The sequence below is a fragment of the Pan troglodytes genome, chromosome 11 (assembly GCF_028858775.2).
Source record: "Pan troglodytes isolate AG18354 chromosome 11, NHGRI_mPanTro3-v2.0_pri, whole genome shotgun sequence".
Taxonomy (NCBI): domain Eukaryota; kingdom Metazoa; phylum Chordata; class Mammalia; order Primates; family Hominidae; genus Pan; species Pan troglodytes.
Genome location: NC_072409.2, coordinates 37,171,065 through 37,185,704, shown reverse-complemented (window position 1 = coordinate 37,185,704; position 14,640 = coordinate 37,171,065). Strand labels below are relative to the sequence as shown.

General features: G+C 38.3%; 1 protein-coding gene across 2 annotated transcripts in view; it reads left to right on the top strand.

Moving 5' to 3' along the window:
* The window catches only part of PLPPR1 (phospholipid phosphatase related 1), a 294,221-nt gene that overhangs the window by 207,279 nt on the left and 72,302 nt on the right, over positions 1-14,640 (top strand). The window lies entirely within an intron of this gene.

The following is a 14,640-nucleotide window of genomic DNA, read 5'->3' as shown; positions in this document are numbered from 1 at the left end:
TGGCATTGGCTACCATTGCCTTATGGCAATGGCTACTCAGCCATTGGCTGGGGCCTTATCTAAAAAGAGCAAGCTCACAGCTCAGATATGAGGTAGATGACCCTGAAGGAGCTAACAGCTGGAGGGTGCCAGATAATCACATTCCTTGTAACTGGGCAGCAAAACCTTTCTTGAAGGAAGATCTGAGTGGTACAAGTCAGTTTTTGGCACAATGGTTTATCGTTACCAAATCAATCAATCAACATTTGTAGTGGTTGCTTTAGCTGTCTGTTTCTGGGTAACAAACCACCCTATTTTAATAGTTAAAAGCCCCAAATGTAATCATTTATTTTTTAAAATGCATTTTATTTTGCACAGAAATTTGTGGATCAGGAATTCAGAAAGAATCTGGCTGATTGGCTCTTGCTTAGGCTTTTCATGTGGCTGCAATTATCTAAGTTATCTACCAGGGAATCCAAAATGGTTCAGAAGTCATTGGCAGTTGAAGCTGCCTGTTAGCTAGGAGTTTGCTGGCACTAACAGCACCAACATGTGTCCTCTTTATGAGCCTTGGGCTTCTCACAGTATGAAAATGAGTGAGTGACTTTGGAGTGTGGGTACTTCAAGAAGAGACATTCCAAGAGACCAAGGGAGGAGATGGAATTCTTTTTTTTTTTCTCTGATATAGTCTTGGAAATCTTGCCATACCCTTTTAATCCCATGCTATTGGTCAAGCAAACCACCTTCAGGGAGAGGAGAATTAGATTCAACCTCTCAGTGCAAGAAGCAGCAAATAACAAATTCTTTGCTGTCAACTTTGATCTTCCATGTTTGTGTTTTATTAGAATAAGAGTGCTTGCTCTCAATTCTATTACAGTAGATACTGTTAAAATTCTTTTTGATTTGTGATGCCTCACCAAAATGATTTCCATTTCTTCAATCATTGCTCCTTTGACATGATGTTGGTGCCTGATTGCTCTCTTAATGTTTTTCAGTTTATATCTGCCTTAATCTAAGAGCAGCATCATACCAAGTATTCTAAATGTAGACTGATCACCCTACAGAAAAGCAGAACTATCACTGCCTATATGTTCTAGAACTGCTAATGGAGCCATGGGAGACAGAAGCTTTTGTGGAAGTGATGCCACAATATTCATGCACATTGAGTTAACCTATTCCAGAAACATTAATTAAGTGCTCACTGTGTACTGGTAACTATAAGTACTGAGGCTACAGTGATAACTAGAACTTGGCAACTTTCCTTGAGGAGCTCACAGTTTAATGGTGAAGATTGTCATGCAAACAAGTAATTATTGTTCTCTGTCATGTGCTATAACAGGAAAATAAGGCTCTAAGTGAACACAGAGGGGAAAATTTCTAATGCTTCCTAGAAAAAATAAAGAGGTTTCGCAGTGCCTGTGAACACTTATTATGCCTCAAAGAAATTCATTAGGCAAAGAAATGAAAGAAAGAATAATTGTAGCAGAAGGAAAAGCATATGAATAGGCACAGAGGTATAACAAAGTGAGACACATGTAGGTAACCTTACCTGAAGTAGAAATGTATGATTCATCAATTGGATATTTGCAGGCGACAGCTATGAGATGAGGTTGGAAAGGTAGAGAGGACCCAGGTCGTCAGAATCTTAAATTTCACCGTAGGGAGTTGGGATTCTAGCTAAGAGACTTGTGCTGGAAAGAAGTGATGAGGGCCTGAATTAAACAGCAGCAGATATGAAGAGGAACAGTTTTGAGTCATATTAAGAATATTAAATTGATCAGATTTACAGTCTGGCTAAATATGGAGTGTAGAAAAGAAAGGAGGACTCATGGATGACTCTCCATTTTCTGTCTTGAGTAACTGTATAGATAGTTGTCTAATTTTCAGAGAAGGAAGTACTGTGAGAGGAGCCTTCAGGAGGTGGAGGGAGGGAACATTATGGTTCAGATTGGAAAATCTTGAATATAAGGTGCCTAAGAAATTTCTAGGAGGAGATGTTAAGTGTGGATTAAGAAATAAGGGTCTAGAGCTCAAGAGAGTGTTTTGGGCTGGTACTCTAGGTCTGTGAATCATCAAAGTATAGGTGGTAGTGGAAGCCACTGGAAAAGCTTAGTAGAAAGTAAGGTCTAGAACTTAGGAAAGGGGTTCACATGATAAATGAATATTTCAACATACAAGAGATAGCTGAAACCCTGGGAGTATATGACATTCCTCCCAGCACAGTAGGGAAAGAATACGGAGTTGATGGTAGAACCCTGGAAAACATGACCATTTGAGGTGTGCATATGAGGAGAATTGATGAAAGAGACTTGAGATGGAATTCTGAGAGCTAGGAAAATAACCACAAAAAAAGGGAGGTTAGGGCAGAGATATATTCAAGAAAAAATGGAGTGAACAGGAATGTCAAATGCTGCAGAGACATCAAATAATGTTAGGACTGAAAAGTGCCTAATGAATTTTTCAATTAGGAGGTTATTGATGACTTTAATGAGATGATTTGAGAAGAGTGGAGGAAGTCAATGAAGTTAACCCCCATGTAGCTTTGCAGTGTAGGAATGTAAACAGATTGAGTAAAGGCAGTAAAAATTTAAAAGAAAAAAAATCAAAGCATGGCTTTATTTTTTGTTTTGTTTTAAATGTTGAGATATGTTCAGAAGCAGTGAAGATGAAGAGATTCAAGATTCAGAAAGACGAAAAATAATTAATAGGGTTACAAGAAAGCTAAATTAGTTGACAGCTGAGAATGAATAATTTTTTTTTTTTTTTGGTATTTCTGTTAAGTTACATCTACGCTCTCTCATCATTACCCAGTATCTGAGCATCACCCAGTATCTGAGCAACAAATTCTTTTAGAACAAAGTGTTAGGGGTTTCCATTTTTTATCTCTATGATTTAAAAAAAATTCAGTCTCTCATTTCAGATATAGTATTGACTAAGATAGTAGGTTATGCTAGAGATAGTTCTGAGCTCTTCAGGTAATTAGCTTATTGGTAGATACTATTGTTTCCATTTTACAGATGAAGGAACTGAGTTATAGAGAATTTAAGTTATTCTCTACAGTTAGTGAGTGGCAGAGGCAAGATATAAACCCAATCTCTTTCCTTCTAGAGTCTGGTGCCTCAATCACAGAATTATACTATCCCTCAACAGCAAAAGAAAGTAACTATATCTGGTGCCCATTGCCGTAATAACAGTGTGTAACAAAGCACTCCAAAATTCAGTGGCATACAACAGTAGGCATTTATTTAGCTTGTATGTTGGTTGTCTAGACTATACTGGGCCGTTTTCCTGTTCTTGTCTGGGGACACTCCTTGGTCTCAGAGTTAACCAGCTATTGTCTGTGGTGCACACATCTGGGAGTTACTTTGCTGTCACCTGCATGACTCAGCTCTCTTCTATGAATCTTTCACATCCTTCCACCTAGCTAACCCAGTTGTATTCTCCTGGCAGAGGTGCAAGAGCAGTTATGAACTCTCAAATGCTTCTGCTTGTAGTCACATCAGCACACATCTCTACTGGCTGAAATAAGTCACTCTTCCTATTTAGTGAGAGAAACTACAAGGGAAATGGCATGTGTATATGGGAGGTCTCATAGAAGAATTGAGGCCTCTAACTCATTAGTTTACCATAAAACCACACTAAGAGGTGCCCAAAGCAGCTTCTGCGGCAATGACAAGACTCCTTCCTGAAGCCATGAGCAGCAGCTCCTGGAAGGAGGGACGCCCAACAATGTGTCATTTGGATCCAAGCTTTAAGACAACTGGATTCAGAAACGTGGTCTCCACGGAAGATTTTTCAATGAGAGAGAAAAAAACAGAAGCAGCAACACAAAGGCAACTCCAGCAGCCTTCCTCAGGCTTCTAGATGACCACATTGGGTCTTACATCAACCACTTAGCATCTGAGAGGAGAATTTGCACAGCCACCATAGAAAAAGGAAGGGGGCCTCAAGAGAGATTTATGAGGAAAAGTGTTTTCAGTTTCTGATGGGGTTGACAGTTACCACATGTCAATCTGCAGAGCATCTCTGGCTGGTGGTTGTCTTTAGGCACTTGAGAGAAAGTGGGTGTGCAGTAGTCTGGTTATGGGTAGTAGTCTGGTATTACCATCTAGCTGCTAATGTCTGAATCTTGCCTTTCACCCATTTACTAAGCAAGCACACATAGAGCATTTACCATGTACCAGACTCTGAAAACACATGAGCTGTGCTGTGTTTGCAATCACTGGGGATCTCTTAGTCTGGAGCACTGATTTTTCACTGGCCCCCAGGTAGAGGGATGTGTCTTTCGGGCCCAGGGTACTCCTTGAAATATTTGTAGAAATTAAAGCAGCCTGATTATTGCTGTTCTGTTTCCTAAGGCTCCTCAGTCTCTGAACATGCTGAGTGAATATAACCACCTCTTAAGTATATCCAGCTAAGTTTTTTTTCTGATTCTCAGGGAATAGCGTTCTTATTCTCCTTCATAGAAAAATAAATAAACTCTGTTCAGGAAAAGGGTGGCCTAAGACTGGGTGAGCTCATATAGCAATACTAACAATTTTAAGGATCTACTTCTGGAGACAGTAGAGGGTGAGGTATAAGGTGTCAGGTGATGAAGCTCAGACCAGCTCCCTGACGACTCACCCTAGTTATGGCAGTTCGGACATCAAAGATGTCAAAAATGTGAAGACACCATTGAAATGATCTTTCACACAGTGAGTTCCCTACCCTCTGGTGGCCATTGCAAGAGGTCAAAAAGCAGGCAGTCAAAAATGAAAAGGTACCTGTCATGAACAATATTAACTGTGTAAGAATATAACTTCCTGAACCTTTTTAGCTCAGCATGCTTGGCCTAAGTCAAATGCTCTAAATGTATCTTACAAAGTACTTTCACATTTCATTGAATAAATTTCAACTGCAAATACTGACAAGGCATGCTCAGGCATAAGAATCCTAGTATAATAGCAAAGTAGTTAGAGTGCCAAATGATACAGATTATGCATTGTGCTATGTTCAGAAAGTTTTAAAGAGGAACAATCATTTTCAAAAGAACCAGAAATCAATCAGAGAGGATAAAAGTGAGAAAAGGAGGCTTAGATTACTTTTCATAACCTCCAGTCAAGCATGGACATCCACAGAGTGACAGTTTTTCATACGAATCAGGAGATTATGAGCTCTGAGATCCTTTCCCCTATCATGTGTATTAGGATAATTGTTTCTCTAATTCAAATCTCTAAGCAGCTTAATGCCTGTTCTTATCTTATTTCAATTTAGAGAAAACAACGAAAATACTGTATCTGCTGTGTGTCTGCTTCTCCAGGTGAAACCTTAAATTACTCCAAGCTCTGAGCTTAAGTGGTTGACCAAATAGGTTAGGCATTCCTTCTAAATATAAAAAGGTGAAGAAAGACTTTCTGAGGCCAAAACTCAAAAAGTGGTCTTAAGATTGTCAGGGCAGTATAATAACATCTTCCTACCAAAATACATCTGGGAATAACTTAATCTAAGATTAGAGGGTAAAAAACAAAACAAATCTTTGCTGCATTCAATGCTGTGAGTTAGGTAGAACCACCATGATTATACCAAATTGCACGTCAAACTTCATGATATGCCAACACTATTAGGTGATAGATTTGGGGATTTATCTGTAGCAAAAGATAGCCATCCTCGCTGAAGCCATTTGGCTTCCTACAAAATTAAACCATCAGTGAGCAAATGTCTAGCAGTATCTCATGCTAGATTGCCTCTTGTGTGCCTCTCTTCTGGAGAAGATGCTTTGAAACTAGAGTTTTCTCATCTCAGGACCTTGTGGGTACTTCTTTAAGTGAGCTTAGAAATCATTCAAGCATGTATTTAAAACCCCATGATATTCTATCTCATTTTAGAACCTACTATCTAAAAAGGTGGTAGCACTTGTGTTATCAGGGGTGGCCCAATTATAAACGATTGGTAATGACTGTCTGGAGTACCATGTGGAAAAGATCAACAGGAAAGGGTCCCAAAAATTATTGGCACATCTGTCATAATCATGGATGGAGGAGGGTGGCACATATAGCGTGTTTTTGTCATTTCTAATTCTGTTGACTCTATACTATTTTTTTTCCTCACATTTTCTCACTTCTTTAAACACAGGAAATGGAAGCCCGGTTAGGTGTGGAAAAGGGCTTAGATACTCCACATTTTGAACAATGAAGATGGTCTAATGTGTGTCATTGTCTGATCGTTTAGTTAGGTGAGCGTTATGAAATGGTACAGGTTTTTCTCAACTACAAATACCCAACATAGGAATACTAGAAGTGGACAACTGGTCTTTGCTCTGGAGATAGAGAAGATGCAACTCCTAGAATCCCAAAGGGCAAGAAAAGGTTTTGTAGCTGGCACATCTCTTCTCATCACTTGCTGGACAATGGGCACAGCTATATTTGAGGGCTTATGTTTTCTGGAGATGATTGCTTTCCTTTCTCTACATTGTCGTCCACACCCAGTACAATAGTAGGGGTTCAACCGATATTTTTTGCAATAAGAATTAAATCCGTGCTGCCTAGTGCTAGATTGCCACAATTTAGGAAACTCATTACATGATAAAAATGTTTTTTAAATGACTGCATTTCTACGTTAGTACCAAAGGCTTATTATTTTTTCCAATTTATAGCACAACATGGAAGAGCACAAAACAGAAGATCTAGCTCTTCCTCCCTTCCCAATACAGCCCCACCATTCTGCCTCAAAGAACACTGGGACTAATTCTGTCATGCCCTTTGTTCCTATCTTAGAAAATAAGGACTCTGGGTCTTCTCTCACCCTGTGGTTCTTGTGCTTACACAGCTCTGTGCATCTCGAACTGATTCCATCCTCCTCCTTTTCAAAGAGCACCTTCTTATGCTTACTCAAAGTATGAGTTGCTCTATGAATTCCAAAACTCACCCGCAATCAGCAAAATCCATTACATTCTTAAACTTGTCTGAATAGTACCTTCCCTTTCCTACTGGAAATTTGGCTCTCCTTAATTACATTGCTTCCCTAGAGCCCTCCCAAGTGGCCATGTCTTATTTCCCATATCTCTTGTACTAATGGACTTAGTGACAGGCTAGGTGTTGTTTTTGCTCCTCATTGCTTCTTCCAGACTAATGTCCTGCTCTCCTCCTTAAAATTAATCCACTTGGAAACTCTTACCATCAGTCAATACCACTAACCCTGCCTCCTTGCTGCAGTTATACATAGTTGTTAAAAAACGAAAGAAGTCTTTGCTGCATTCAATGCTGTGAGTTAGATAGAATCACCATGATTATACCAAATTCCATGCCAAACTTCATGATATGCCAACACTATTAGGTGATAGATTTGGGGACTAAACTGTGGCAAGAGATAGCCATCCTCACTGACACCACAGCACCTCCCCTATTCTTTGGAGATTCTGATCCTTGTCCATGGCTCACTGTTGCTTTCTCTGCAGGTCTATTCTTGTCATCACCTTTTTCAGTCTCATCTCCTGGACTCCTCTTTATTCTATGGGTTCACTAACTAGCTGATCACATACTCTGATGACCCCCCAAATTGTGTCTCTAACCAAGAACTTTCTTCAATTCATATTCAGCTGCCTCCTTCATGTCTCACTTGGATGTCTAATAGGCATATCAAAATATGTTCAAAATTAAACTTCTTTAATTTTAAACCCATAGCCCCCAAATTTGTTCCTTTTACAGCCTCTCCCATGTGGACCAAGACTTCATTTTTGTGCACTGTTGTTTCTCTACTGCCTGGCATATAGTAGGTGCTCAGCAAAAGTTTAGTGAATGAATCATTTTTTATTTTCACAGTAGTTTAAACTGTTGTAAAGCAGGGTATTTCACTTTTGCTTTATTATGAGAGAGTAAGCTAGATAGAATGTTGTGAGCTTGCTCTGGAAATGCAATAGCACAGCAGTGTTAGAAGTATTCTGAGTACTTAGTAACTGATGCGTAAGCAAACCATTGTACCAAATCTGATTTTTCTGCCTGCCATCTTCTGCTCCAGTCTCGTATAGATTACCACCAGGGTCAATCTCTTCAGTGACAGATTTGACCATGCCACTGCCTTGCTCAAAATACTTTGGAGTGTATAAAGAAATGTAACTTCCTCCACCTGGCATCCAAAGGTCTCCTTTTTTGAGTTTCCACCTATTACTTCTCCATCTTCATCCTGAGATAGGGCCCTTGATACAAGCAGCATCATAACCCTAAAGGTGACTCTGGTCTCTCATGTTCATCAAGACTTTTTGGTTGGAAATGACAGAAATGAGAAGAGAACATACTGGCTCATGTAGCTGTAAATATGTCTCTGTACTGATATAGAAGGATGGTTGGTCACAATGTATTGTTGAGAGAAAAGCAAGCTGTAGAACAGCATGTATATTGTGATTGTAATTTTACATATTTTTAAATCTACCTATGGTTGAGTGTGTTTATATGCCTGAGGAGGAAAAAGTCTGGAAGAATAAATATACACCAAATGTTAGTAATAATTAACCTTTAGTGAATAAAAAATCCTGATGATATGTTTTCCAATTTACATATTTATATATTACAGTATTCTATAGAAAAGGTTTAAACTTACGCTTCGTTCATGGTATCACCCTGCTAATGCAATGCCATCATATGCCATCCAACATGGAGCCAGTAGCTACGTATGGCCATTTAAATTTAAAAGTGAAATAAAAAAATTCCATCCATCAGCTGCACTAGCCACATTTCAAGTGCTCAAGAGCCACCTATAGCTAGCGGCTGCCACATTGATTGCACAGGTATAGAACATTTCCATAAATGCACAGTGTTACTCCCACAATGTGAAACACCTGTCAAGCTAGATGAACTAGGTGTTCACCTGATTACTTTCTCTAGTATAATTGGCTTCGTTTAGATGCAGCCAGAGGGAAGCAGGTGCAGGTCTGAACACTTGTGATCTGACAGCCACCAGGAGTTTGACCGAAGTCCCAATCTGTTCATTTATGCAGGATCCTTAAATGTGTTTGGGAAAGACATTATCTTAGTGGCAACCTATTGAGTAATTTCAAAGGGAAATAAGAAAAATCCTTATCCAATAATTTTTAAAGGAAAATGAGAACATCTGAGTCTCTTTGCAACATTGAGATTTACCTGTTTTAATTAGAAAAACAAACTGCTTGACTTGAGAGAATGTTTTTCCTTTTCATCTTATTTGCCTAATTCCGAAGTAACTTGGCCATGCTCATGGAGAAAGAAGAATCATGTTCCTTTCTGGCAAGGAAATTAAAACGGTACCATAAGTACTTCTGTTTAAAACTGTTTGAAAGCAAACATAGGAAACTCTTACCATGTTTCCTAAGTTTTTTTTTTTTAATTGATTTGTTCCATGTGGCATGATGAAAACTCGATGTTCGTTTTATGTTTTCATTCTAATGTGGAGTCATAAAATCACTTTTCAGTACCTAAGTCCCTAATTTAAAAACTCATGATGAGAAAATAATTCCTATTATAACCAAAACTCTTTTAAAAAGATTTGAGATAAGTGTGATTTTAATATTTAAATAGAACTTTACTATATCTCTGATCTCCTTTGAAAACTATGAAACAGTAGGTTCATGAAAATATTCCTCATTTTTTAGAGCAAAATTATTACACTGATAGCTGTAATGAATTACAGTGGAGCGTTCCACAGCATTTCATGGTTGTGGACTTTTGTACAAGAGTCAACAGCAATCAGGTGTCTTTTTTTTTTTTTAATTTAATAAAAGACGAAGAATGCATTAGTGGCCAGGCATGGTGGTTCATGCCTGTAATCCCAGCACTTTGGGAGGCTGAGGCAGGCGGATCATTTGAGGTCAGGAGTTCAAGACCAACCTGGCCAACATGGTGAAACCCCATCTCTACTAAAAATACAAAATGAGCCAGGTTCTAAAAATACAAATTTACACTAATACAAATTTGTACTAAAAATACAAAATTACAGCTACTTGGGAGGCTGAGGCACGAGAATTGCTTGAACCCAGGAGGCTGCAGTGAGCCAAGATCATGCCCCTGGACTCCAGCCTGGTCAACTGAGTGAGACTTTGTCTCCAAAAATAAAAAAAAATGCATTAGCATGCAGCATGATTCTTATTTTCTACTCATTCTGTTTCTTTTTCAACAAGTCAGATTTATTACAACCATAAATTGAGAAAGACAGTATTTTGGGTCTATTATCAAATGCCACCTTTTATTCAACGTAACACCTTCTAAGCCTATAGGATGCTAAATATTCATTCATGGGCTCTATTTGGTCTTTGTGTCTACCAAATTGAATTAATTATACTGCCCAGTATGTGGTTCAGTCATTTGATGATTTGTCCTCACCATTCCCTATCCTGACTCTAATATATTTATTATATGCCCTTAAATATGTATATACCCTGAAAAGTATGTAGTGTTTTTAGTACATGTTTTTAACTTAGATAAAAATCATTGTACTACGGGTCTTTCTCTGCTTCTTTTCTGTTTTTCACTTAATGGTTTTAAGCTTTGTTTTTAAGCTTTTTAGTCAGTAGAACATAATGATTAAGAGTAGAAAATCTAGACAAGTGGTCCCCAACATTTTTGGCACCAGAGACCAATTTTGTGGAAGACAGTTTTTCCACGGACCAGGGGATAGGGATGGTTTTAGGATGATTCAAGCACATTACATTTATTGTATATTTTATTTCTATTATTATTAAAATATAACATATAATGAAATAATTATACAACTCACCATACGTAGAATCAGTGGGAGCCCTTAGCTTGTTTTCCTGCAACTAGACAGTCCATCTAGGGGTGATAGGAAACAGTGACAGATTATCAGGCATTAGATTCTCATAAGGAACATGAAACCTAGATCTCACACTTGTGCAGTTCACAATAGGGTTCATGCTCCTATGAGAATCTCATGTCACTGCTGATTTGACAGGAGGCAGAGCTCAGGTGGTAGTGTGAGCAATGGGGAGCAGCTATAAATACAGAAGAAGCTTTGCTCACTTGCCTGCCACTCACCTCCTGCCCAGTTCCTATCAGGCCACAGACCAGGGGGGTTATGAATCCCTGATCTAGATTATACTACATAGGGTGAATGCTGGCTCTTCCATGCTGTGTGACCTTATGCTAATAACTTAAACTCTCCAATCCAACAGTTACTAATATCCACTTTGTAAAAATATAAGGACTGAATGAATGTGTGTAAAGAACTTAGGCTTAGAAAAGTATTAGACATATAATAAGAGCCACTTATGTGTTTATGAAAATCCAATACATTATTTTTTAACAATTATGTAATATTCCATCATAGGCAGTACCTCTTTTTACTTATTTTCCTGTTCCCTCCAACTTTTTAACCAAAAATGACACCGTATTGACAACCTTATGTCTTTCCTTGCACAAACCTATGGGATGTATACCAACGAGTGTGACTACTGGGTTATAGGGCATATGCACACTCCCCTTCTCCAGGCAGTGCTAGGTTGTACTCCAAAATGTCTGTGCCAACTTAAAATCTCTTGGCTGTGCATGGTGTTTCCATTTGCCTATATTCTCATCAACACTTACTATCTAACCTTCAAATTTTTGCTAATTTGATTAGACATAAAAATAGCATGTCACTATTGTTTTGATTTGCATTTCTCCATTAGTGAGCTCATGTATATGAAAGTTAGTCATTTGGATTTCTCTAGCATTTGGCCGGTAAATGTTTAACTCCTGGCTTTAGGGGATGATGAAAGAGAAGGGAGTTTGATTTGTTGTGCAGTTTGTCAATTTCCATGGTATAAATACTGCAGCATGACCAATTTCAAGCTACCCTTTAGCAACTAGCTCATGAAATTTCATAATAGGCTCTCATAAGATGGCACAACACAGCTCCAGGACACTATTGGATTGTTCCCTCTAGAAATTGCTTATTCATAACTTTGCCCATGTAAATATTTGATTTCCTGTCTTTCCCTTCAGGATTTACAGGAGTTTGTTTTATATATATGATGTTAATTACATCTGTGTTTCGAAGATTGCAAATAATTTCTCCCACTCTGCAAGAATTAACCCTTGTGTTAAATTTATTGAAGAGTTAGTTTACTGAACAGAATGCCTTGAAGTTTGATGTAATTAATTATTTCCATTTTTTTCCTTTGGCCTTTGCTTTAGAGATCTTATTTAAGAAATGCATCTTACTCCAAATGTGTTTATCAAACACCAGGTTTCATTCTTGCTGCCTGGGATTCAAAGATGAGTTCCTGAGGAGCTTGCAGTTTAGGGGCAAGAAAACAACATGCAACTGAGTAGTGGAAATACAATATGGAATGTGCTTATCATTGCTACATTTGCAAATATTTAGATGTGCCTTTGCAAAGCAAAACAATTTTCCCCAATAGTGCATCTATGTGATTGATTAAAGGTCTGAACTTCACGAGCTAGGAGAGGTAAAATAATAACTCCTTATAACTTCACAAAGCATCTTAGTGTCTTGGGAATTTCATCCTGTCTCCTTTGAGAAAGTTGTCCAAAGATAACAGAACTTGAGATGACCTTACAGCAGTGGTGGAGCCAAGTCCAATGTTCCATTGCTAACCCATTTCTCTGGCCATACACATTTGCTGCTCCTCCTCTTAGTTTCTGCTCCTGCTCCTCCCGGTGCTTCCTTAAAAAAACAACAGCAGCAGCAACTCTTGTATTATTATCCTTTAACCCAACTGTTTGAACTGCATCCTCTCTTTTGAAACTTTCTGCATATAGCTTATAAGCTTTAAAACAGGATATATGTGTTTTACGTAATAATTGATAGAAACTCAAGAGTTTAATTTTTAAAATATTAGGTAGGTGTTTGCTTACACGTTCATAGAATGGTGTGTTCACATAAAACTACACCCAGATAAGCCTTGAAGAAATATACGTAAGTCTTTTAGAGATATAGATGGTGATAGTGATGCTGAGCCTGACTGGGTTGAAGAAGAACTATCTTGTGAGGAGTTGAGGAGCTCCAAGCCATATTTTTCGAGGGTTGAGGGGGTGAGCAGACAGCCACTGCTGACGGCTTCACCAGAATTGCTCCAAAGCAACCCAGAGATCCAAAAGGGATCTCTGTAATCGCAGAAATTCCAGGGGTGGTGCTCATTGTAAAGTATGTTGTTGCTGCTATTGTTTGCCACATTCTTTCATTCTCCTTTCTTAGCTTGCTATGACATATGCATAATAGTGAATAGTGTAGCAAAGAACCTGATGTGGGGGTCCCTATGCCTGAACTATGAGATGGCATTTGTCTCTGAGTTCCTCAAAATGGTCCAAGCAAAATGTTCCTATTTTGTAACCACAATTGAGGTCAATGGTTCCAATGATCAAGAACAGATAGTATATTTATCCTGATAGAAATAAAGATTGTAGCAATACAAAAGGCTTTTATTAAATTTGATGCCTGTAAACAGGTTGCTTCTAACACCCCCAAGACAAATAAACAGTCATACTTTTTCTCTCCGTCCCTTCTTCTTTCCAGTTCAGAGACTGCCTGCATTTCCCAAATTCAGTTTCATGAATATTCTTTCTTTATATTGATAATTTAGTGCACCATGGGTAGAAAGTGGGGGAAGCTCTGTGTTCAAATGAGTTTAAATGACTGTATGACAAAATGCATTTCTGGGAATTCCACAATACCAGTAGGCCCTGAGAATCTTCCAGTAACAAAATCTGTCAAATTGAGTTTAACCCAAGATTTCACAAACTTCTCCTGGCCCCAGATACTTCTCTCTCTCATGTCCCCACACTCCCTCTTCTTTCCCAGAGCACTTATTACTGTCTTGTATATTGGAGAACACCACTCAGAACACATTTATATTAAACCGATAGTTTAGTTTTAACCAATGTAATAATATGTCCCAAACAGTTTCATATCATATCACAAACTATAGACTCTCACTCACTTATTCAACCAATATTTTATTATTATGTGCCTGTGCTAAACTGGGGTTACAGATTTGAAGGATCCTTTCCCTTAGGGCCTCACAGCTTGGTTTAGAGGGATTGGGATAGTCACACCTCATGCCAGAAGGGCACAGTTCCTGGCAGGTGAGCACAGGAGGGAGCCATCACATTATGCTGTGAAGACTTCTGAGCAATTTCAGGAGCTTTAGTGTTCATCTAAGCCAATGTCCATCCACTTCTGGGTTCTTCTTTATAATTCGGCAACTAGTGTTCTGTACTAGAATATTCTGGTGATAGAAAACACATTACATGCTCCCCTTCTCAAATAATGAAAAGTACAGCATCGAATATATCACAAAACCCCATACAACTTAATCCCACCATAGCCCATCCATAATGACTAGGCAAACTTCTTTTGTTGGGCTAAAATCCTATTTTTTTTTTTTAGATTAAGTGGATTAATCTATTTTTAAATCCTTAAGTAAGTTATCTTTACTTTGGACTTACAACATCATACATTAGGGTTTTAATGTGGATATTATTATAGCATGAACAGGACAACAAAATTAATTATAAAAGTTTTATTTACTCTTCTGTCTAGGTTTAAGACTCAAAATGACTGTTAGAACAAGGGAAAGGCTAAAAGCCACACGTTAGGCAGAAAGTTAAACCAGTCTTCCCAAAGCCAGTTCAGTACTCATTTTTGTACAATGCCTAAAGCTGCACAAGTAGTTAATGGTCCATCTAGTACTGCATC